Source organism: Lepisosteus platostomus, chromosome 6, assembly GCF_059453375.1.
Source record: "Lepisosteus platostomus isolate fLepPlt1 chromosome 6, fLepPlt1.hap1, whole genome shotgun sequence".
Lineage (NCBI taxonomy): Eukaryota > Metazoa > Chordata > Actinopteri > Semionotiformes > Lepisosteidae > Lepisosteus > Lepisosteus platostomus.
The window spans coordinates 16736526-16756106 of record NC_142616.1 but is presented as its reverse complement, the minus strand read 5'-3'; the positions used below and the strand labels follow the sequence as shown (position 1 = coordinate 16756106).

The following is a 19581-nucleotide window of genomic DNA, read 5'->3' as shown; positions in this document are numbered from 1 at the left end:
TCAAGAGAGAGTGGCGGAGACGCACTTAAGCCAGAGAGAAGATGAAAAGGGGGCGTGGCTGCTAAACGCTCCACACTCTCCTCGCAAGGCGTGATCAGGGGTTAAAGGACACCTTTCGGCACACCGAGCGCTCAGCGTACACCTGGAGGATGCGGGCATCGATCCCGCTACCTCTCGCATGCAAAGCGAGCGCTCTACCATGTGAGCTAATCCCCCTCGCTGTCCCTTCCTCCTCGGCGTCGCCTTGTGCCGCTTGTTCCCCTCTTACCGGGCGCCGTCCACTGCCCTTCGCCTGCAAGGCAGTCGGCTTTCTTGACTTATTGATGAAGGTCTGACGGGACGAGCGAATGACGCCTCCCCCCGTCCTCCAGCTCGCTGACAACACAGAAGCGGAAGAGTCGCTGTGGCTCGTTGGTCTAGGCGTATGATTCTCGCTTTGGGTGCGAGAGATCCCGGACGAGCCCTTTTCCTCCTCTTCCACACTCCTGGGACCTGATATCCACATCACCTCGCAGCGTCTGCTTACGGCAAACGATGGAAGGTGACTGATGACTGAAGGAGCCTGGTCAATCCTCATCACGTGGCACAATGCCAGCGTGCAGTCAGCTGTCCAAGGCGGCAACCTCGTTGCTCGTTCAAAAGAACACGTCCTGAAAACTCCTCACCGCTATGTGGTAAATGAGCACCGCGATCGCTTGTCGTCATGCGCCATTACTTGAGAAATGCAGAAGCAAAAACCGCCCTCTCTCAGCCACCGAAACGTGTGCGGGGCTCGCCTTGCGCTCTCTGCGCCTCGCATATTTGTGGAGCTGTCTGCTCTTCTTTCTGTTGAAATACTCCAAATACTTCACCGTCCTGCAGAGCGTGATGTGCTCGCTGACAGCTTTCAATATTTGAAGGAAAACTACGAGCTTGATGGCTCGAATGTGAATGTTAAGCAATCGTTGATCAAACGCACGTCTTCTAAGGATTCGTGAGAGTATTCTCACCACCGTTTTCACTCGGATATACTTTTCATTTGCTAAGCTGCCAAATCGGACGAGAAAATGCCGGAGGCGCACTCGGTGCAGACTGAGGTGGGGAAGGAGGCGTGGCCCTTTAATGCTTGACAGCTGAAGGACGTTGAGTGGAGGAGAACCTATCAGAAGTCGCAGAGGCTAAAGGAGAGCACCTGGCTCCCAGAGCTCCAGACTCGCACCTGGAGGATGCGGGCATCGATCCCACCATGCTAAGCGAGCGCTCTACCATTTGAGCTAATCCCCCTCGCTTCAGGCCTCTCGGCATCATGTCTTACCGCCCGCTGCCCTTGGTCTGCAAGGCAGTCCTTTCAAGTGCGATGAAGACGCACGAATAGACCTTCCTTGCCTATTGTACGAGCTGAACTTTTGTGCTCCTCAATTCAATGCTCTTTCCATCAACTCATCTTGTCTTTTGACGCTTGGGGTTTTGCGCTCCTTTGACTCTCGGCATATCGGGTGACTTGAAACACTGAAGTTGTTGCTTACGGAGTGTGGAACATTGTTTTGCAACTGTCATGACGCTGTGTGAGCCTTTCATCGGCAACAGGGGCAGGCTGACAGCAGCGCCAGCGAAAGTTAGGGCAAATTTGTGGACTTAACTCTGAATGTGAGTGTTATGTAGGAAAGGGGTGCGGCTTTGGTGACGCTTTCCACGTGGTAGGCACGCAGACGTGTTTCTGAGCGAAGAGTTGCTGCAAGTGTCTGAGAAGAGCAAGAAAGCGAGTGGCCCTGCCCCGTGTGAGGATCGAACTCACGACCTTCAGATTATGAGACTGACGCGCTACCTACTACGCCAACGAGGCCAGCTGCGGCACTCGGGCCGGAAAGTTTGCCTCACAGGGATTTCAGACGCCTGTTCCCTAATCTTGCGACACCCGCTGCTGGGTGTTGCATTTGCCTTTTGATCTCACCCGAGACTTTGGGGCTTTGTTTCTGTCGCGAGTCTGTCTTTCACAGCTCACCTAGCACAAGTCTCTCTGGCTGAAATGGCCTCTCTGCTTCAGCATCGTGCCCTCACTCAGCCATTAAAGACATCACTCGGACCTCTGACATGCTGCCATGAAGTGTCAAGAGAGAGTGGCGGAGACGCACTTAAGCCAGAGAGAAGATGAAAAGGGGGCGTGGCTGCTAAACGCTCCACACTCTCCTCGCAAGGCGTGATCAGGGGTTAAAGGACACCTTTCGGCACACCGAGCGCTCAGCGTACACCTGGAGGATGCGGGCATCGATCCCGCTACCTCTCGCATGCAAAGCGAGCGCTCTACCATGTGAGCTAATCCCCCTCGCTGTCCCTTCCTCCTCGGCGTCGCCTTGTGCCGCTTGTTCCCCTCTTACCGGGCGCCGTCCACTGCCCTTCGCCTGCAAGGCAGTCGGCTTTCTTGACTTATTGATGAAGGTCTGACGGGACGAGCGAATGACGCCTCCCCCCGTCCTCCAGCTCGCTGACAACACAGAAGCGGAAGAGTCGCTGTGGCTCGTTGGTCTAGGCGTATGATTCTCGCTTTGGGTGCGAGAGGTCCCGGGTTCAAATCCCGGACGAGCCCTTTTCCTCCTCTTCCACACTCCTGGGACCTGATATCCACATCACTTCGCAGCGTCTGCTTACGGCAAACGATGGAAGGTGACTGATGACTGAAGGAGCCTGGTCAATCCTCATCACGTGGCACAATGCCAGCGTGCAGTCAGCTGTCCAAGGCGGCAACCTCGTTGCTCGTTCAAAAGAACACGTCCTGAAAACTCCTCACCGCTATGTGGTAAATGAGCACCGCGATCGCTTGTCGTCATGCGCCATTACTTGAGAAATGCAGAAGCAAAAACCGCCCTCTCTCAGCCACCGAAACGTGTGCGGGGCTCGCCTTGCGCTCTCTGCGCCTCGCATATTTGTGGAGCTGTCTGCTCTTCTTTCTGTTGAAGTACTCCAAATACTTCACCGTCCTGCAGAGCGTGATGTGCTCGCTGACAGCTTTCAATATTTGAAGGAAAACTACGAGCTTGATGGCTCGAATGTGAATGTTAAGCAATCGTTGATCAAACGCACGTCTTCTAAGGATTCGTGAGAGTATTCTCACCACCGTTTTCACTCGGATATACTTTTCATTTGCTAAGCTGCCAAATCGGACGAGAAAATGCCGGAGACGCACTCGGTGCAGACTGAGGTGGGGAAGGAGGCGTGGCCCTTTAATGCTTGACAGCTGAAGGACGTTGAGTGGAGGAGAACCTATCAGAAGTCGCAGAGGCTAAAGGAGAGCACCTGGCTCCCAGAGCTCCAGACTCGCACCTGGAGGATGCGGGCATCGATCCCGCTACCTCTCGCATGCTAAGCGAGCGCTCTACCATTTGAGCTAATCCCCCTCGCTTCAGGCCTCTCGGCATCATGTCTTACCGCCCGCTGCCCTTGGTCTGCAAGGCAGTCCTTTCAAGTGCGATGAAGACGCACGAATAGACCTTCCTTGCCTATTGTACGAGCTGAACTTTTGTGCTCCTCAATTCAATGCTCTTTCCATCAACTCATCTTGTCTTTTGACGCTTGGGGTTTTGCGCTCCTTTGACTCTCGGCATATCGGGTGACTTGAAACACTGAAGTTGTTGCTTACGGAGTGTGGAACATTGTTTTGCAACTGTCATGACGCTGTGTGAGCCTTTCATCGGCAACAGGGGCAGGCTGACAGCAGCGCCAGCGAAAGTTAGGGCAAATTTGTGGACTTAACTCTGAATGTGAGTGTTATGTAGGAAAGGGGTGCGGCTTTGGTGACGCTTTCCACGTGGTAGGCACGCAGACGTGTTTCTGAGCGAATAGTTGCTGCAAGTGTCTGAGAAGAGCAAGAAAGCGAGTGGCCCTGCCCCGTGTGAGGATCGAACTCACGACCTTCAGATTATGAGACTGACGCGCTACCTACTACGCCAACGAGGCCAGCTGCGGCACTCGGGCCGGAAAGTTTGCCTCATAGGGATTTCAGACGCCTGTTCCCTAATCTTGCGACACCCGCTGCTGGGTGTTGCATTTGCCTTTTGATCTCACCCGAGACTTTGGGGCTTTGTTTCTGTCGCGAGTCTGTCTTTCACAGCTCACCTAGCACAAGTCTCTCTGGCTGAAATGGCCTGTCTGCTTCAGCATCGTGCCCTCACTCAGCCATTAAAGACATCACTCGGACCTCTGACATGCTGCCATGAAGTGTCAAGAGAGAGTGGCGGAGACGCACTTAAGCCAGAGAGAAGATGAAAAGGGGGCGTGGCTGCTAAACGCTCCACACTCTCCTCGCAAGGCGTGATCAGGGGTTAAAGGACACCTTTCGGCACACCGAGCGCTCAGCGTACACCTGGAGAATGCGGGCATCGATCCCGCTACCTCTCGCATGCAAAGCGAGCGCTCTACCATGTGAGCTAATCCCCCTCGCTGTCCCTTCCTCCTCGGCGTCGCCTTGTGCCGCTTGTTCCCCTCTTACCGGGCGCCATCCACTGCCCTTCGCCTGCAAGGCAGTCGGCTTTCTTGACTTATTGATGAAGGTCTGACGGGACGAGCGAATGACGCCTCCCCCCGTCCTCCAGCTCGCTGACAACACAGAAGCGGAAGAGTCGCTGTGGCTCGTTGGTCTAGGCGTATGATTCTCGCTTTGGGTGCGAGAGGTCCCGGGTTCAAATCCCGGACGAGCCCTTTTCCTCCTCTTCCACACTCCTGGGACCTGATATCCACATCACCTCGCAGCGTCTGCTTACGGCAAACGATGGAAGGTGACTGATGACTGAAGGAGCCTGGTCAATCCTCATCACGTGGCACAATGCCAGCGTGCAGTCAGCTGTCCAAGGCGGCAACCTCGTTGCTCGTTCAAAAGAACACGTCCTGAAAACTCCTCACCGCTATGTGGTAAATGAGCACCGCGATCGCTTGTCGTCATGCGCCATTACTTGAGAAATGCAGAAGCAAAAACCGCCCTCTCTCAGCCACCGAAACGTGTGCGGGGCTCGCCTTGCGCTCTCTGCGCCTCGCATATTTGTGGAGCTGTCTGCTCTTCTTTCTGTTGAAGTACTCCAAATACTTCACCGTCCTGCAGAGCGTGATGTGCTCGCTGACAGCTTTCAATATTTGAAGGAAAACTACGAGCTTGATGGCTCGAATGTGAATGTTAAGCAATCGTTGATCAAACGCACGTCTTCTAAGGATTCGTGAGAGTATTCTCACCACCGTTTTCACTCGGATATACTTTTCATTTGCTAAGCTGCCAAATCGGACGAGAAAATGCCGGAGACGCACTCGGTGCAGACTGAGGTGGGGAAGGAGGCGTGGCCCTTTAATGCTTGACAGCTGAAGGACGTTGAGTGGAGGAGAACCTATCAGAAGTCGCAGAGGCTAAAGGAGAGCACCTGGCTCCCAGAGCTCCAGACTCGCACCTGGAGGATGCGGGCATCGATCCCGCTACCTCTCGCATGCTAAGCGAGCGCTCTACCATTTGAGCTAATCCCCCTCGCTTCAGGCCTCTCGGCATCATGTCTTACCGCCCGCTGCCCTTGGTCTGCAAGGCAGTCCTTTCAAGTGCGATGAAGACGCACGAATAGACCTTCCTTGCCTATTGTACGAGCTGAACTTTTGTGCTCCTCAATTCAATGCTCTTTCCATCAACTCATCTTGTCTTTTGACGCTTGGGGTTTTGCGCTCCTTTGACTCTCGGCATATCGGGTGACTTGAAACACTGAAGTTGTTGCTTACGGAGTGTGGAACATTGTTTTGCAACTGTCATGACGCTGTGTGAGCCTTTCATCGGCAACAGGGGCAGGCTGACAGCAGCGCCAGCGAAAGTTAGGGCAAATTTGTGGACTTAACTCTGAATGTGAGTGTTATGTAGGAAAGGGGTGCGGCTTTGGTGACGCTTTCCACGTGGTAGGCACGCAGACGTGTTTCTGAGCGAATAGTTGCTGCAAGTGTCTGAGAAGAGCAAGAAAGCGAGTGGCCCTGCCCCGTGTGAGGATCGAACTCACGACCTTCAGATTATGAGACTGACGCGCTACCTACTACGCCAACGAGGCCAGCTGCGGCACTCGGGCCGGAAAGTTTGCCTCATAGGGATTTCAGACGCCTGTTCCCTAATCTTGCGACACCCGCTGCTGGGTGTTGCATTTGCCTTTTGATCTCACCCGAGACTTTGGGGCTTTGTTTCTGTCGCGAGTCTGTCTTTCACAGCTCACCTAGCACAAGTCTCTCTGGCTGAAATGGCCTGTCTGCTTCAGCATCGTGCCCTCACTCAGCCATTAAAGACATCACTCGGACCTCTGACATGCTGCCATGAAGTGTCAAGAGAGAGTGGCGGAGACGCACTTAAGCCAGAGAGAAGATGAAAAGGGGGCGTGGCTGCTAAACGCTCCACACTCTCCTCGCAAGGCGTGATCAGGGGTTAAAGGACACCTTTCGGCACACCGAGCGCTCAGCGTACACCTGGAGGATGCGGGCATCGATCCCGCTACCTCTCGCATGCAAAGCGAGCGCTCTACCATGTGAGCTAATCCCCCTCGCTGTCCCTTCCTCCTCGGCGTCGCCTTGTGCCGCTTGTTCCCCTCTTACCGGGCGCCGTCCACTGCCCTTCGCCTGCAAGGCAGTCGGCTTTCTTGACTTATTGATGAAGGTCTGACGGGACGAGCGAATGACGCCTCCCCCCGTCCTCCAGCTCGCTGACAACACAGAAGCGGAAGAGTCGCTGTGGCTCGTTGGTCTAGGCGTATGATTCTCGCTTTGGGTGCGAGAGGTCCCGGGTTCAAATCCCGGACGAGCCCTTTTCCTCCTCTTCCACACTCCTGGGACCTGATATCCACATCACTTCGCAGCGTCTGCTTACGGCAAACGATGGAAGGTGACTGATGACTGAAGGAGCCTGGTCAATCCTCATCACGTGGCACAATGCCAGCGTGCAGTCAGCTGTCCAAGGCGGCAACCTCGTTGCTCGTTCAAAAGAACACGTCCTGAAAACTCCTCACCGCTATGTGGTAAATGAGCACCGCGATCGCTTGTCGTCATGCGCCATTACTTGAGAAATGCAGAAGCAAAAACCGCCCTCTCTCAGCCACCGAAACGTGTGCGGGGCTCGCCTTGCGCTCTCTGCGCCTCGCATATTTGTGGAGCTGTCTGCTCTTCTTTCTGTTGAAGTACTCCAAATACTTCACCGTCCTGCAGAGCGTGATGTGCTCGCTGACAGCTTTCAATATTTGAAGGAAAACTACGAGCTTGATGGCTCGAATGTGAATGTTAAGCAATCGTTGATCAAACGCACGTCTTCTAAGGATTCGTGAGAGTATTCTCACCACCGTTTTCACTCGGATATACTTTTCATTTGCTAAGCTGCCAAATCGGACGAGAAAATGCCGGAGACGCACTCGGTGCAGACTGAGGTGGGGAAGGAGGCGTGGCCCTTTAATGCTTGACAGCTGAAGGACGTTGAGTGGAGGAGAACCTATCAGAAGTCGCAGAGGCTAAAGGAGAGCACCTGGCTCCCAGAGCTCCAGACTCGCACCTGGAGGATGCGGGCATCGATCCCGCTACCTCTCGCATGCTAAGCGAGCGCTCTACCATTTGAGCTAATCCCCCTCGCTTCAGGCCTCTCGGCATCATGTCTTACCGCCCGCTGCCCTTGGTCTGCAAGGCAGTCCTTTCAAGTGCGATGAAGACGCACGAATAGACCTTCCTTGCCTATTGTACGAGCTGAACTTTTGTGCTCCTCAATTCAATGCTCTTTCCATCAACTCATCTTGTCTTTTGACGCTTGGGGTTTTGCGCTCCTTTGACTCTCGGCATATCGGGTGACTTGAAACACTGAAGTTGTTGCTTACGGAGTGTGGAACATTGTTTTGCAACTGTCATGACGCTGTGTGAGCCTTTCATCGGCAACAGGGGCAGGCTGACAGCAGCGCCAGCGAAAGTTAGGGCAAATTTGTGGACTTAACTCTGAATGTGAGTGTTATGTAGGAAAGGGGTGCGGCTTTGGTGACGCTTTCCACGTGGTAGGCACGCAGACGTGTTTCTGAGCGAATAGTTGCTGCAAGTGTCTGAGAAGAGCAAGAAAGCGAGTGGCCCTGCCCCGTGTGAGGATCGAACTCACGACCTTCAGATTATGAGACTGACGCGCTACCTACTACGCCAACGAGGCCAGCTGCGGCACTCGGGCCGGAAAGTTTGCCTCATAGGGATTTCAGACGCCTGTTCCCTAATCTTGCGACACCCGCTGCTGGGTGTTGCATTTGCCTTTTGATCTCACCCGAGACTTTGGGGCTTTGTTTCTGTCGCGAGTCTGTCTTTCACAGCTCACCTAGCACAAGTCTCTCTGGCTGAAATGGCCTGTCTGCTTCAGCATCGTGCCCTCACTCAGCCATTAAAGACATCACTCGGACCTCTGACATGCTGCCATGAAGTGTCAAGAGAGAGTGGCGGAGACGCACTTAAGCCAGAGAGAAGATGAAAAGGGGGCGTGGCTGCTAAACGCTCCACACTCTCCTCGCAAGGCGTGATCAGGGGTTAAAGGACACCTTTCGGCACACCGAGCGCTCAGCGTACACCTGGAGAATGCGGGCATCGATCCCGCTACCTCTCGCATGCAAAGCGAGCGCTCTACCATGTGAGCTAATCCCCCTCGCTGTCCCTTCCTCCTCGGCGTCGCCTTGTGCCGCTTGTTCCCCTCTTACCGGGCGCCATCCACTGCCCTTCGCCTGCAAGGCAGTCGGCTTTCTTGACTTATTGATGAAGGTCTGACGGGACGAGCGAATGACGCCTCCCCCCGTCCTCCAGCTCGCTGACAACACAGAAGCGGAAGAGTCGCTGTGGCTCGTTGGTCTAGGCGTATGATTCTCGCTTTGGGTGCGAGAGGTCCCGGGTTCAAATCCCGGACGAGCCCTTTTCCTCCTCTTCCACACTCCTGGGACCTGATATCCACATCACCTCGCAGCGTCTGCTTACGGCAAACGATGGAAGGTGACTGATGACTGAAGGAGCCTGGTCAATCCTCATCACGTGGCACAATGCCAGCGTGCAGTCAGCTGTCCAAGGCGGCAACCTCGTTGCTCGTTCAAAAGAACACGTCCTGAAAACTCCTCACCGCTATGTGGTAAATGAGCACCGCGATCGCTTGTCGTCATGCGCCATTACTTGAGAAATGCAGAAGCAAAAACCGCCCTCTCTCAGCCACCGAAACGTGTGCGGGGCTCGCCTTGCGCTCTCTGCGCCTCGCATATTTGTGGAGCTGTCTGCTCTTCTTTCTGTTGAAGTACTCCAAATACTTCACCGTCCTGCAGAGCGTGATGTGCTCGCTGACAGCTTTCAATATTTGAAGGAAAACTACGAGCTTGATGGCTCGAATGTGAATGTTAAGCAATCGTTGATCAAACGCACGTCTTCTAAGGATTCGTGAGAGTATTCTCACCACCGTTTTCACTCGGATATACTTTTCATTTGCTAAGCTGCCAAATCGGACGAGAAAATGCCGGAGACGCACTCGGTGCAGACTGAGGTGGGGAAGGAGGCGTGGCCCTTTAATGCTTGACAGCTGAAGGACGTTGAGTGGAGGAGAACCTATCAGAAGTCGCAGAGGCTAAAGGAGAGCACCTGGCTCCCAGAGCTCCAGACTCGCACCTGGAGGATGCGGGCATCGATCCCGCTACCTCTCGCATGCTAAGCGAGCGCTCTACCATTTGAGCTAATCCCCCTCGCTTCAGGCCTCTCGGCATCATGTCTTACCGCCCGCTGCCCTTGGTCTGCAAGGCAGTCCTTTCAAGTGCGATGAAGACGCACGAATAGACCTTCCTTGCCTATTGTACGAGCTGAACTTTTGTGCTCCTCAATTCAATGCTCTTTCCATCAACTCATCTTGTCTTTTGACGCTTGGGGTTTTGCGCTCCTTTGACTCTCGGCATATCGGGTGACTTGAAACACTGAAGTTGTTGCTTACGGAGTGTGGAACATTGTTTTGCAACTGTCATGACGCTGTGTGAGCCTTTCATCGGCAACAGGGGCAGGCTGACAGCAGCGCCAGCGAAAGTTAGGGCAAATTTGTGGACTTAACTCTGAATGTGAGTGTTATGTAGGAAAGGGGTGCGGCTTTGGTGACGCTTTCCACGTGGTAGGCACGCAGACGTGGTTCTGAGCGAATAGTTGCTGCAAGTGTCTGAGAAGAGCAAGAAAGCGAGTGGCCCTGCCCCGTGTGAGGATCGAACTCACGACCTTCAGATTATGAGACTGACGCGCTACCTACTACGCCAACGAGGCCAGCTGCGGCACTCGGGCCGGAAAGTTTGCCTCACAGGGATTTCAGACGCCTGTTCCCTAATCTTGCGACACCCGCTGCTGGGTGTTGCATTTGCCTTTTGATCTCACCCGAGACTTTGGGGCTTTGTTTCTGTCGCGAGTCTGTCTTTCACAGCTCACCTAGCACAAGTCTCTCTGGCTGAAATGGCCTCTCTGCTTCAGCATCGTGCCCTCACTCAGCCATTAAAGACATCACTCGGACCTCTGACATGCTGCCATGAAGTGTCAAGAGAGAGTGGCGGAGACGCACTTAAGCCAGAGAGAAGATGAAAAGGGGGCGTGGCTGCTAAACGCTCCACACTCTCCTCGCAAGGCGTGATCAGGGGTTAAAGGACACCTTTCGGCACACCGAGCGCTCAGCCTACACCTGGAGGATGCGGGCATCGATCCCGCTACCTCTCGCATGCAAAGCGAGCGCTCTACCATGTGAGCTAATCCCCCTCGCTGTCCCTTCCTCCTCGGCGTCGCCTTGTGCCGCTTGTTCCCCTCTTACCGGGCGCCATCCACTGCCCTTCGCCTGCAAGGCAGTCGGCTTTCTTGACTTATTGATGAAGGTCTGACGGGACGAGCGAATGACGCCTCCCCCCGTCCTCCAGCTCGCTGACAACACAGAAGCGGAAGAGTCGCTGTGGCTCGTTGGTCTAGGCGTATGATTCTCGCTTTGGGTGCGAGAGGTCCCGGGTTCAAATCCCGGACGAGCCCTTTTCCTCCTCTTCCACACTCCTGGGACCTGATATCCACATCACCTCGCAGCGTCTGCTTACGGCAAACGATGGAAGGTGACTGATGACTGAAGGAGCCTGGTCAATCCTCATCACGTGGCACAATGCCAGCGTGCAGTCATCTGTCCAAGGCGGCAACCTCGTTGCTCGTTCAAAAGAACACGTCCTGAAAACTCCTCACCGCTATGTGGTAAATGAGCACCGCGATCGCTTGTCGTCATGCGCCATTACTTGAGAAATGCAGAAGCAAAAACTGCCCTCTCTCAGCCACCGAAACGTGTGCGGGGCTCGCCTTGCGCTTTCTGCGCCTCGCATATTTGTGGAGCTGTCTGCTCTTCTTTCTGTTGAAGTACTCCAAATACTTCACCGTCCTGCAGAGCGTGATGTGCTCGCTGACAGCTTTCAATATTTGAAGGAAAACTACGAGCTTGATGGCTCGAATGTGAATGTTAAGCAATCGTTGATCAAACGCACGTCTTCTAAGGATTCGTGAGAGTATTCTCACCACCGTTTTCACTCGGATATACTTTTCATTTGCTAAGCTGCCAAATCGGACGAGAAAATGCCGGAGACGCACTCGGTGCAGACTGAGGTGGGGAAGGAGGCGTGGCCCTTTAATGCTTGACAGCTGAAGGACGTTGAGCGGAGGAGAACCTATCAGAAGTCGCAGAGGCTAAAGGAGAGCACCTGGCTCCCAGAGCTCCAGACTCGCACCTGGAGGATGCGGGCATCGATCCCGCTACCTCTCGTATGCTAAGCGAGCGCTCTACCATTTGAGCTAATCCCCCTCGCTTCAGGCCTCTCGGCATCATGTCTTACCGCCCGCTGCCCTTGGTCTGCAAGGCAGTCCTTTCAAGTGCGATGAAGACGCACGAATAGACCTTCCTTGCCTATTGTACGAGCTGAACTTTTGTGCTCCTCAATTCAATGCTCTTTCCATCAACTCATCTTGTCTTTTGACGCTTGGGGTTTTGCGCTCCTTTGACTCTCGGCATATCGGGTGACTTGAAACACTGAAGTTGTTGCTTACGGAGTGTGGAACATTGTTTTGCAACTGTCATGACGCTGTGTGAGCCTTTCATCGGCAACAGGGGCAGGCTGACAGCAGCGCCAGCGAAAGTTAGGGCAAATTTGTGGACTTAACTCTGAATGTGAGTGTTATGTAGGAAAGGGGTGCGGCTTTGGTGACGCTTTCCACGTGGTAGGCACGCAGACGTGGTTCTGAGCGAATAGTTGCTGCAAGTGTCTGAGAAGAGCAAGAAAGCGAGTGGCCCTGCCCCGTGTGAGGATCGAACTCACGACCTTCAGATTATGAGACTGACGCGCTACCTACTACGCCAACGAGGCCAGCTGCGGCACTCGGGCCGGAAAGTTTGCCTCACAGGGATTTCAGACGCCTGTTCCCTAATCTTGCGACACCCGCTGCTGGGTGTTGCATTTGCCTTTTGATCTCACCCGAGACTTTGGGGCTTTGTTTCTGTCGCGAGTCTGTCTTTCACAGCTCACCTAGCACAAGTCTCTCTGGCTGAAATGGCCTCTCTGCTTCAGCATCGTGCCCTCACTCAGCCATTAAAGACATCACTCGGACCTCTGACATGCTGCCATGAAGTGTCAAGAGAGAGTGGCGGAGACGCACTTAAGCCAGAGAGAAGATGAAAAGGGGGCGTGGCTGCTAAACGCTCCACACTCTCCTCGCAAGGCGTGATCAGGGGTTAAAGGACACCTTTCGGCACACCGAGCGCTCAGCGTACACCTGGAGGATGCGGGCATCGATCCCGCTACCTCTCGCATGCAAAGCGAGCGCTCTACCATGTGAGCTAATCCCCCTCGCTGTCCCTTCCTCCTCGGCGTCGCCTTGTGCCGCTTGTTCCCCTCTTACCGGGCGCCATCCACTGCCCTTCGCCTGCAAGGCAGTCGGCTTTCTTGACTTATTGATGAAGGTCTGACGGGACGAGCGAATGACGCCTCCCCCCGTCCTCCAGCTCGCTGACAACACAGAAGCGGAAGAGTCGCTGTGGCTCGTTGGTCTAGGCGTATGATTCTCGCTTTGGGTGCGAGAGGTCCCGGGTTCAAATCCCGGACGAGCCCTTTTCCTCCTCTTCCACACTCCTGGGACCTGATATCCACATCACCTCGCAGCGTCTGCTTACGGCAAACGATGGAAGGTGACTGATGACTGAAGGAGCCTGGTCAATCCTCATCACGTGGCACAATGCCAGCGTGCAGTCATCTGTCCAAGGCGGCAACCTCGTTGCTCGTTCAAAAGAACACGTCCTGAAAACTCCTCACCGCTATGTGGTAAATGAGCACCGCGATCGCTTGTCGTCATGCGCCATTACTTGAGAAATGCAGAAGCAAAAACCGCCCTCTCTCAGCCACCGAAACGTGTGCGGGGCTCGCCTTGCGCTTTCTGCGCCTCGCATATTTGTGGAGCTGTCTGCTCTTCTTTCTGTTAAAGTACTCCAAATACTTCACCGTCCTGCAGAGCGTGATGTGCTCGCTGACAGCTTTCAATATTTGAAGGAAAACTACGAGCTTGATGGCTCGAATGTGAATGTTAAGCAATCGTTGATCAAACGCACGTCTTCTAAGGATTCGTGAGAGTATTCTCACCACCGTTTTCACTCGGATATACTTTTCATTTGCTAAGCTGCCAAATCGGACGAGAAAATGCCGGAGACGCACTCGGTGCAGACTGAGGTGGGGAAGGAGGCGTGGCCCTTTAATGCTTGACAGCTGAAGGACGTTGAGTGGAGGAGAACCTATCAGAAGTCGCAGAGGCTAAAGGAGAGCACCTGGCTCCCAGAGCTCCAGACTCGCACCTGGAGGATGCGGGCATCGATCCCGCTACCTCTCGCATGCTAAGCGAGCGCTCTACCATTTGAGCTAATCCCCCTCGCTTCAGGCCTCTCGGCATCATGTCTTACCGCCCGCTGCCCTTGGTCTGCAAGGCAGTCCTTTCAAGTGCGATGAAGACGCACGAATAGACCTTCCTTGCCTATTGTACGAGCTGAACTTTTGTGCTCCTCAATTCAATGCTCTTTCCATCAACTCATCTTGTCTTTTGACGCTTGGGGTTTTGCGCTCCTTTGACTCTCGGCATATCGGGTGACTTGAAACACTGAAGTTGTTGCTTACGGAGTGTGGAACATTGTTTTGCAACTGTCATGACGCTGTGTGAGCCTTTCATCGGCATCAGGGGCAGGCTGACAGCAGCGCCAGCGAAAGTTAGGGCAAATTTGTGGACTTAACTCTGAATGTGAGTGTTATGTAGGAAAGGGGTGCGGCTTTGGTGACGCTTTCCACGTGGTAGGCACGCAGACGTGGTTCTGAGCGAATAGTTGCTGCAAGTGTCTGAGAAGAGCAAGAAAGCGAGTGGCCCTGCCCCGTGTGAGGATCGAACTCACGACCTTCAGATTATGAGACTGACGCGCTACCTACTACGCCAACGAGGCCAGCTGCGGCACTCGGGCCGGAAAGTTTGCCTCACAGGGATTTCAGACGCCTGTTCCCTAATCTTGCGACACCCGCTGCTGGGTATTGCATTTGCCTTTTGATCTCACCCGAGACTTTGGGGCTTTGTTTCTGTCGCGAGTCTGTCTTTCACAGCTCACCTAGCACAAGTCTCTCTGGCTGAAATGGCCTCTCTGCTTCAGCATCGTGCCCTCACTCAGCCATTAAAGACATCACTCGGACCTCTGACATGCTGCCATGAAGTGTCAAGAGAGAGTGGCGGAGACGCACTTAAGCCAGAGAGAAGATGAAAAGGGGGCGTGGCTGCTAAACGCTCCACACTCTCCTCGCAAGGTGTGATCAGGGGTTAAAGGACACTTTTCGGCACACCGAGCGCTCAGCGTACACCTGGAGGATGCGGGCATCGATCCCGCTACCTCTCGCATGCAAAGCGAGCGCTCTACCATGTGAGCTAATCCCCCTCGCTGTCCCTTCCTCCTCGGCGTCGCCTTGTGCCGCTTGTTCCCCTCTTACCGGGCGCCGTCCACTGCCCTTCGCCTGCAAGGCAGTCGGCTTTCTTGACTTATTGATGAAGGTCTGACGGGACGAGCGAATGACGCCTCCCCCCGTCCTCCAGCTCGCTGACAACACAAAAGCGGAAGAGTCGCTGTGGCTCGTTGGTCTAGGCGTATGATTCTCGCTTTGGGTGCGAGAGGTCCCGGGTTCAAATCCCGGACGAGCCCTTTTCCTCCTCTTCCACACTCCTGGGACCTGATATCCACATCACCTCGCAGCGTCTGCTTACGGCAAACGATGGAAGGTGATGACTGAAGGAGCCTGGTCAATCCTCATCACGTGGCACAATGCCAGCGTGCAGTCAGCTGTCCAAGGCGGCAACCTCGTTGCTCGTTCAAAAGAACACGTCCTGAAAACTCCTCACCGCTATGTGGTAAATGAGCACCGCGATCGCTTGTCGTCATGCGCCATTACTTGAGAAATGCAGAAGCAAAAACCGCCCTCTCTCAGCCACCGAAACGTGTGCGGGGCTCGCCTTGCGCTCTCTGCGCCTCGCATATTTGTGGAGCTGTCTGCTCTTCTTTCTGTTGAAGTACTCCAAATACTTCACCGTCCTGCAGAGCGTGATGTGCTCGCTGACAGCTTTCAATATTTGAAGGAAAACTACGAGCTTGATGGCTCGAATGTGAATGTTAAGCAATCGTTGATCAAACGCACGTCTTCTAAGGATTCGTGAGAGTATTCTCACCACCGTTTTCACTCGGATATACTTTTCATTTGCTAAGCTGCCAAATCGGACGAGAAAATGCCGGAGACGCACTCGGTGCAGACTGAGGTGGGGAAGGAGGCGTGGCCCTTTAATGCTTGACAGCTGAAGGACGTTGAGTGGAGGAGAACCTATCAGAAGTCGCAGAGGCTAAAGGAGAGCACCTGGCTCCCAGAGCTCCAGACTCGCACCTGGAGGATGCGGGCATCGATCCCGCTACCTCTCGCATGCTAAGCGAGCGCTCTACCATTTGAGCTAATCCCCCTCGCTTCAGGCCTCTCGGCATCATGTCTTACCGCCCGCTGCCCTTGGTCTGCAAGGCAGTCCTTTCAAGTGCGATGAAGACGCACGAATAGACCTTCCTTGCCTATTGTACGAGCTGAACTTTTGTGCTCCTCAATTCAATGCTCTTTCCATCAACTCATCTTGTCTTTTGACGCTTGGGGTTTTGCGCTCCTTTGACTCTCGGCATATTGGGTGACTTGAAACACTGAAGTTGTTGCTTACGGAGTGTGGAACATTGTTTTGCAACTGTCATGACGCTGTATGAGCCTTTCATCGGCAACAGGGGCAGGCTGACAGCAGCGCCAGCGAAAGTTAGGGCAAATTTGTGGACTTAACTCTGAATGTGAGTGTTATGTAGGAAAGGGGTGCGGCTTTGATGACGCTTTCCACGTGGTAGGCACGCAGACGTGGTTCTGAGCGAATAGTTGCTGCAAGTGTCTGAGAAGAGCAAGAAAGCGAGTGGCCCTGCCCCGTGTGAGGATCGAACTCACGACCTTCAGATTATGAGACTGACGCGCTACCTACTACGCCAACGAGGCCAGCTGCGGCACTCGGGCCGGAAAGTTTGCCTCACAGGGATTTCAGACGCCTGTTCCCTAATCTTGCGACACCCGCTGCTGGGTATTGCATTTGCCTTTTGATCTCACCCGAGACTTTGGGGCTTTGTTTCTGTCGCGAGTCTGTCTTTCACAGCTCACCTAGCACAAGTCTCTCTGGCTGAAATGGCCTCTCTGCTTCAGCATCGTGCCCTCACTCAGCCATTAAAGACATCACTCGGACCTCTGACATGCTGCCATGAAGTGTCAAGAGAGAGTGGCGGAGACGCACTTAAGCCAGAGAGAAGATGAAAAGGGGGCGTGGCTGCTAAACGCTCCACACTCTCCTCGCAAGGTGTGATCAGGGGTTAAAGGACACCTTTCGGCACACCGAGCGCTCAGCGTACACCTGGAGGATGCGGGCATCGATCCCGCTACCTCTCGCATGCAAAGCGAGCGCTCTACCATGTGAGCTAATCCCCCTCACTGTCCCTTCCTCCTCGGCGTCGCCTTGTGCCGCTTGTTCCCCTCTTACCGGGCGCCGTCCACTGCCCTTCGCCTGCAAGGCAGTCGGCTTTCTTGACTTATTGATGAAGGTCTGACGGGACGAGCGAATGACGCCTCCCCCCGTCCTCCAGCTCGCTGACAACACAAAAGCGGAAGAGTCGCTGTGGCTCGTTGGTCTAGGCGTATGATTCTCGCTTTGGGTGCGAGAGTTCCCGGGTTCAAATCCCGGACGAGCCCTTTTCCTCCTCTTCCACACTCCTGGGACCTGATATCCACATCACCTCGCAGCGTCTGCTTACGGCAAACGATGGAAGGTGACTGATGACTGAAGGAGCCTGGTCAATCCTCATCACGTGGCACAATGCCAGCGTGCAGTCAGCTGTCCAAGGCGGCAACCTCGTTGCTCGTTCAAAAGAACACGTCCTGAAAACTCCTCACCGCTATGTGGTAAATGAGCACCGCGATCGCTTGTCGTCATGCGCCATTACTTGAGAAATGCAGAAGCAAAAACCGCCCTCTCTCAGCCACCGAAACGTGTGCGGGGCTCGCCTTGCGCTCTCTGCGCCTCGCATATTTGTGGAGCTGTCTGCTCTTCTTTCTGTTGAAGTACTCCAAATACTTCACCGTCCTGCAGAGCGTGATGTGCTCGCTGACAGCTTTCAATATTTGAAGGAAAACTACGAGCTTGATGGCTCGAATGTGAATGTTAAGCAATCGTTGATCAAACGCACGTCTTCTAAGGATTCGTGAGAGTATTCTCACCACCGTTTTCACTCGGATATACTTTTCATTTGCTAAGCTGCCAAATCGGACGAGAAAATGCCGGAGACGCACTCGGTGCAGACTGAGGTGGGGAAGGAGGCGTGGCCCTTTAATGCTTGACAGCTGAAGGACGTTGAGTGGAGGAGAACCTATCAGAAGTCGCAGAGGCTAAAGGAGAGCACCTGGCTCCCAGAGCTCCAGACTCGCACCTGGAGGATGCGGGCATCGATCCCGCTACCTCTCGCATGCTAAGCGAGCGCTCTACCATTTGAGCTAATCCCCCTCGCTTCAGGCCTCTCGGCATCATGTCTTACCGCCCGCTGCCCTTGGTCTGCAAGGCAGTCCTTTCAAGTGCGATGAAGACGCACGAATAGACCTTCCTTGCCTATTGTACGAGCTGAACTTTTGTGCTCCTCAATTCAATGCTCTTTCCATCAACTCATCTTGTCTTTTGACGCTTGGGGTTTTGCGCTCCTTTGACTCTCGGCATATTGGGTGACTTGAAACACTGAAGTTGTTGCTTACGGAGTGTGGAACATTGTTTTGCAACTGTCATGACGCTGTATGAGCCTTTCATCGGCAACAGGGGCAGGCTGACAGCAGCGCCAGCGAAAGTTAGGGCAAATTTGTGGACTTAACTCTGAATGTGAGTGTTATGTAGGAAAGGGGTGCGGCTTTGATGACGCTTTCCACGTGGTAGGCACGCAGACGTGGTTCTGAGCGAATAGTTGCTGCAAGTGTCTGAGAAGAGCAAGAAAGCGAGTGGCCCTGCCCCGTGTGAGGATCGAACTCACGACCTTCAGATTATGAGACTGACGCGCTACCTACTACGCCAACGAGGCCAGCTGCGGCACTCGGGCCGGAAAGTTTGCCTCACAGGGATTTCAGACGCCTGTTCCCTAATCTTGCGACACCCGCTGCTGGGTATTGCATTTGCCTTTTGATCTCACCCGAGACTTTGGGGCTTTGTTTCTGTCGCGAGTCTGTCTTTCACAGCTCACCTAGCACAAGTCTCTCTGGCTGAAATGGCCTCTCTGCTTCAGCATCGTGCCCTCACTCAGCCATTAAAGACATCACTCGGACCTCTGACATGCTGCCATGAAGTGTCAAGAGAGAGTGGCGGAGACGCACTTAAGCCAGAGAGAAGATGAAAAGGGGGCGTGGCTGCTAAACGCTCCACACTCTCCTCGCAAGGTGTGATCAGGGGTTAAAGGACACCTTTCGGCACACCGAGCGCTCAGCGTACACCTGGAGGATGCGGGCATCGATCCCGCTACCTCTCGCATGCAAAGCGAGCGCTCTACCATGTGAGCTAATCCCCCTCACTGTCCCTTCCTCCTCGGCGTCGCCTTGTGCCGCTTGTTCCCCTCTTACCGGGCGCCGTCCACTGCCCTTCGCCTGCAAGGCAGTCGGCTTTCTTGACTTATTGATGAAGGTCTGACGGGACGAGCGAATGACGCCTCCCCCCGTCCTCCAGCTCGCTGACAACACAAAAGCGGAAGAGTCGCTGTGGCTCGTTGGTCTAGGCGTATGATTCTCGCTTTGGGTGCGAGAGTTCCCGGGTTCAAATCCCGGACGAGCCCTTTTCCTCCTCTTCCACACTCCTGGGACCTGATATCCACATCACCTCGCAGCGTCTGCTTACGGCAAACGATGGAAGGTGACTGATGACTGAAGGAGCCTGGTCAATCCTCATCACGTGGCACAATGCCAGCGTGCAGTCAGCTGTCCAAGGCGGCAA

At 54.2% G+C, this 19581-nt stretch overlaps 35 non-coding genes across 35 annotated transcripts; 9 read left to right on the top strand and 26 right to left on the bottom strand.

The window, feature by feature from the left end:
• Nucleotides 1-143: 143 nt before the first annotated feature.
• On the bottom strand, nucleotides 144-216 carry trnaa-ugc (transfer RNA alanine (anticodon UGC)). Its single transcript has one exon. It is a non-coding gene; the product is annotated as a tRNA-Ala (tRNA).
• Nucleotides 217-1749: 1533 nt separating this feature from the next.
• trnam-cau (transfer RNA methionine (anticodon CAU)) lies at nucleotides 1750-1822 on the bottom strand. The gene has a single exon. It is a non-coding gene; the product is annotated as a tRNA-Met (tRNA).
• A 407-nt stretch (nucleotides 1823-2229) lies between these two features.
• Nucleotides 2230-2302, bottom strand: trnaa-ugc (transfer RNA alanine (anticodon UGC)). Its single transcript has one exon. It is a non-coding gene; the product is annotated as a tRNA-Ala (tRNA).
• A 189-nt stretch (nucleotides 2303-2491) lies between these two features.
• Nucleotides 2492-2563, top strand: trnap-ugg (transfer RNA proline (anticodon UGG)). Its single transcript has one exon. It is a non-coding gene; the product is annotated as a tRNA-Pro (tRNA).
• A 735-nt stretch (nucleotides 2564-3298) lies between these two features.
• Nucleotides 3299-3371, bottom strand: trnaa-agc (transfer RNA alanine (anticodon AGC)). Its single transcript has one exon. It is a non-coding gene; the product is annotated as a tRNA-Ala (tRNA).
• Nucleotides 3372-3857: 486 nt separating this feature from the next.
• On the bottom strand, nucleotides 3858-3930 carry trnam-cau (transfer RNA methionine (anticodon CAU)). The gene has a single exon. It is a non-coding gene; the product is annotated as a tRNA-Met (tRNA).
• Nucleotides 3931-4337: 407 nt separating this feature from the next.
• Nucleotides 4338-4410, bottom strand: trnaa-ugc (transfer RNA alanine (anticodon UGC)). The gene has a single exon. It is a non-coding gene; the product is annotated as a tRNA-Ala (tRNA).
• Nucleotides 4411-4599: 189 nt separating this feature from the next.
• Nucleotides 4600-4671, top strand: trnap-ugg (transfer RNA proline (anticodon UGG)). The gene has a single exon. It is a non-coding gene; the product is annotated as a tRNA-Pro (tRNA).
• A 735-nt stretch (nucleotides 4672-5406) lies between these two features.
• On the bottom strand, nucleotides 5407-5479 carry trnaa-agc (transfer RNA alanine (anticodon AGC)). The gene has a single exon. It is a non-coding gene; the product is annotated as a tRNA-Ala (tRNA).
• A 486-nt stretch (nucleotides 5480-5965) lies between these two features.
• On the bottom strand, nucleotides 5966-6038 carry trnam-cau (transfer RNA methionine (anticodon CAU)). The gene has a single exon. It is a non-coding gene; the product is annotated as a tRNA-Met (tRNA).
• A 407-nt stretch (nucleotides 6039-6445) lies between these two features.
• trnaa-ugc (transfer RNA alanine (anticodon UGC)) lies at nucleotides 6446-6518 on the bottom strand. The gene has a single exon. It is a non-coding gene; the product is annotated as a tRNA-Ala (tRNA).
• Nucleotides 6519-6707: 189 nt separating this feature from the next.
• trnap-ugg (transfer RNA proline (anticodon UGG)) lies at nucleotides 6708-6779 on the top strand. Its single transcript has one exon. It is a non-coding gene; the product is annotated as a tRNA-Pro (tRNA).
• A 735-nt stretch (nucleotides 6780-7514) lies between these two features.
• On the bottom strand, nucleotides 7515-7587 carry trnaa-agc (transfer RNA alanine (anticodon AGC)). The gene has a single exon. It is a non-coding gene; the product is annotated as a tRNA-Ala (tRNA).
• A 486-nt stretch (nucleotides 7588-8073) lies between these two features.
• Nucleotides 8074-8146, bottom strand: trnam-cau (transfer RNA methionine (anticodon CAU)). The gene has a single exon. It is a non-coding gene; the product is annotated as a tRNA-Met (tRNA).
• Nucleotides 8147-8553: 407 nt separating this feature from the next.
• Nucleotides 8554-8626, bottom strand: trnaa-ugc (transfer RNA alanine (anticodon UGC)). Its single transcript has one exon. It is a non-coding gene; the product is annotated as a tRNA-Ala (tRNA).
• Nucleotides 8627-8815: 189 nt separating this feature from the next.
• trnap-ugg (transfer RNA proline (anticodon UGG)) lies at nucleotides 8816-8887 on the top strand. Its single transcript has one exon. It is a non-coding gene; the product is annotated as a tRNA-Pro (tRNA).
• A 735-nt stretch (nucleotides 8888-9622) lies between these two features.
• On the bottom strand, nucleotides 9623-9695 carry trnaa-agc (transfer RNA alanine (anticodon AGC)). Its single transcript has one exon. It is a non-coding gene; the product is annotated as a tRNA-Ala (tRNA).
• Nucleotides 9696-10181: 486 nt separating this feature from the next.
• On the bottom strand, nucleotides 10182-10254 carry trnam-cau (transfer RNA methionine (anticodon CAU)). The gene has a single exon. It is a non-coding gene; the product is annotated as a tRNA-Met (tRNA).
• A 407-nt stretch (nucleotides 10255-10661) lies between these two features.
• On the bottom strand, nucleotides 10662-10734 carry trnaa-ugc (transfer RNA alanine (anticodon UGC)). The gene has a single exon. It is a non-coding gene; the product is annotated as a tRNA-Ala (tRNA).
• A 189-nt stretch (nucleotides 10735-10923) lies between these two features.
• Nucleotides 10924-10995, top strand: trnap-ugg (transfer RNA proline (anticodon UGG)). Its single transcript has one exon. It is a non-coding gene; the product is annotated as a tRNA-Pro (tRNA).
• Nucleotides 10996-12289: 1294 nt separating this feature from the next.
• Nucleotides 12290-12362, bottom strand: trnam-cau (transfer RNA methionine (anticodon CAU)). Its single transcript has one exon. It is a non-coding gene; the product is annotated as a tRNA-Met (tRNA).
• Nucleotides 12363-12769: 407 nt separating this feature from the next.
• Nucleotides 12770-12842, bottom strand: trnaa-ugc (transfer RNA alanine (anticodon UGC)). Its single transcript has one exon. It is a non-coding gene; the product is annotated as a tRNA-Ala (tRNA).
• Nucleotides 12843-13031: 189 nt separating this feature from the next.
• On the top strand, nucleotides 13032-13103 carry trnap-ugg (transfer RNA proline (anticodon UGG)). The gene has a single exon. It is a non-coding gene; the product is annotated as a tRNA-Pro (tRNA).
• A 735-nt stretch (nucleotides 13104-13838) lies between these two features.
• trnaa-agc (transfer RNA alanine (anticodon AGC)) lies at nucleotides 13839-13911 on the bottom strand. Its single transcript has one exon. It is a non-coding gene; the product is annotated as a tRNA-Ala (tRNA).
• A 486-nt stretch (nucleotides 13912-14397) lies between these two features.
• trnam-cau (transfer RNA methionine (anticodon CAU)) lies at nucleotides 14398-14470 on the bottom strand. Its single transcript has one exon. It is a non-coding gene; the product is annotated as a tRNA-Met (tRNA).
• A 407-nt stretch (nucleotides 14471-14877) lies between these two features.
• trnaa-ugc (transfer RNA alanine (anticodon UGC)) lies at nucleotides 14878-14950 on the bottom strand. The gene has a single exon. It is a non-coding gene; the product is annotated as a tRNA-Ala (tRNA).
• A 189-nt stretch (nucleotides 14951-15139) lies between these two features.
• On the top strand, nucleotides 15140-15211 carry trnap-ugg (transfer RNA proline (anticodon UGG)). Its single transcript has one exon. It is a non-coding gene; the product is annotated as a tRNA-Pro (tRNA).
• A 731-nt stretch (nucleotides 15212-15942) lies between these two features.
• trnaa-agc (transfer RNA alanine (anticodon AGC)) lies at nucleotides 15943-16015 on the bottom strand. The gene has a single exon. It is a non-coding gene; the product is annotated as a tRNA-Ala (tRNA).
• A 486-nt stretch (nucleotides 16016-16501) lies between these two features.
• trnam-cau (transfer RNA methionine (anticodon CAU)) lies at nucleotides 16502-16574 on the bottom strand. The gene has a single exon. It is a non-coding gene; the product is annotated as a tRNA-Met (tRNA).
• Nucleotides 16575-16981: 407 nt separating this feature from the next.
• Nucleotides 16982-17054, bottom strand: trnaa-ugc (transfer RNA alanine (anticodon UGC)). The gene has a single exon. It is a non-coding gene; the product is annotated as a tRNA-Ala (tRNA).
• Nucleotides 17055-17243: 189 nt separating this feature from the next.
• On the top strand, nucleotides 17244-17315 carry trnap-ugg (transfer RNA proline (anticodon UGG)). The gene has a single exon. It is a non-coding gene; the product is annotated as a tRNA-Pro (tRNA).
• Nucleotides 17316-18050: 735 nt separating this feature from the next.
• trnaa-agc (transfer RNA alanine (anticodon AGC)) lies at nucleotides 18051-18123 on the bottom strand. Its single transcript has one exon. It is a non-coding gene; the product is annotated as a tRNA-Ala (tRNA).
• Nucleotides 18124-18609: 486 nt separating this feature from the next.
• Nucleotides 18610-18682, bottom strand: trnam-cau (transfer RNA methionine (anticodon CAU)). The gene has a single exon. It is a non-coding gene; the product is annotated as a tRNA-Met (tRNA).
• Nucleotides 18683-19089: 407 nt separating this feature from the next.
• On the bottom strand, nucleotides 19090-19162 carry trnaa-ugc (transfer RNA alanine (anticodon UGC)). Its single transcript has one exon. It is a non-coding gene; the product is annotated as a tRNA-Ala (tRNA).
• Nucleotides 19163-19351: 189 nt separating this feature from the next.
• On the top strand, nucleotides 19352-19423 carry trnap-ugg (transfer RNA proline (anticodon UGG)). The gene has a single exon. It is a non-coding gene; the product is annotated as a tRNA-Pro (tRNA).
• Nucleotides 19424-19581: the final 158 nt, after the last annotated feature.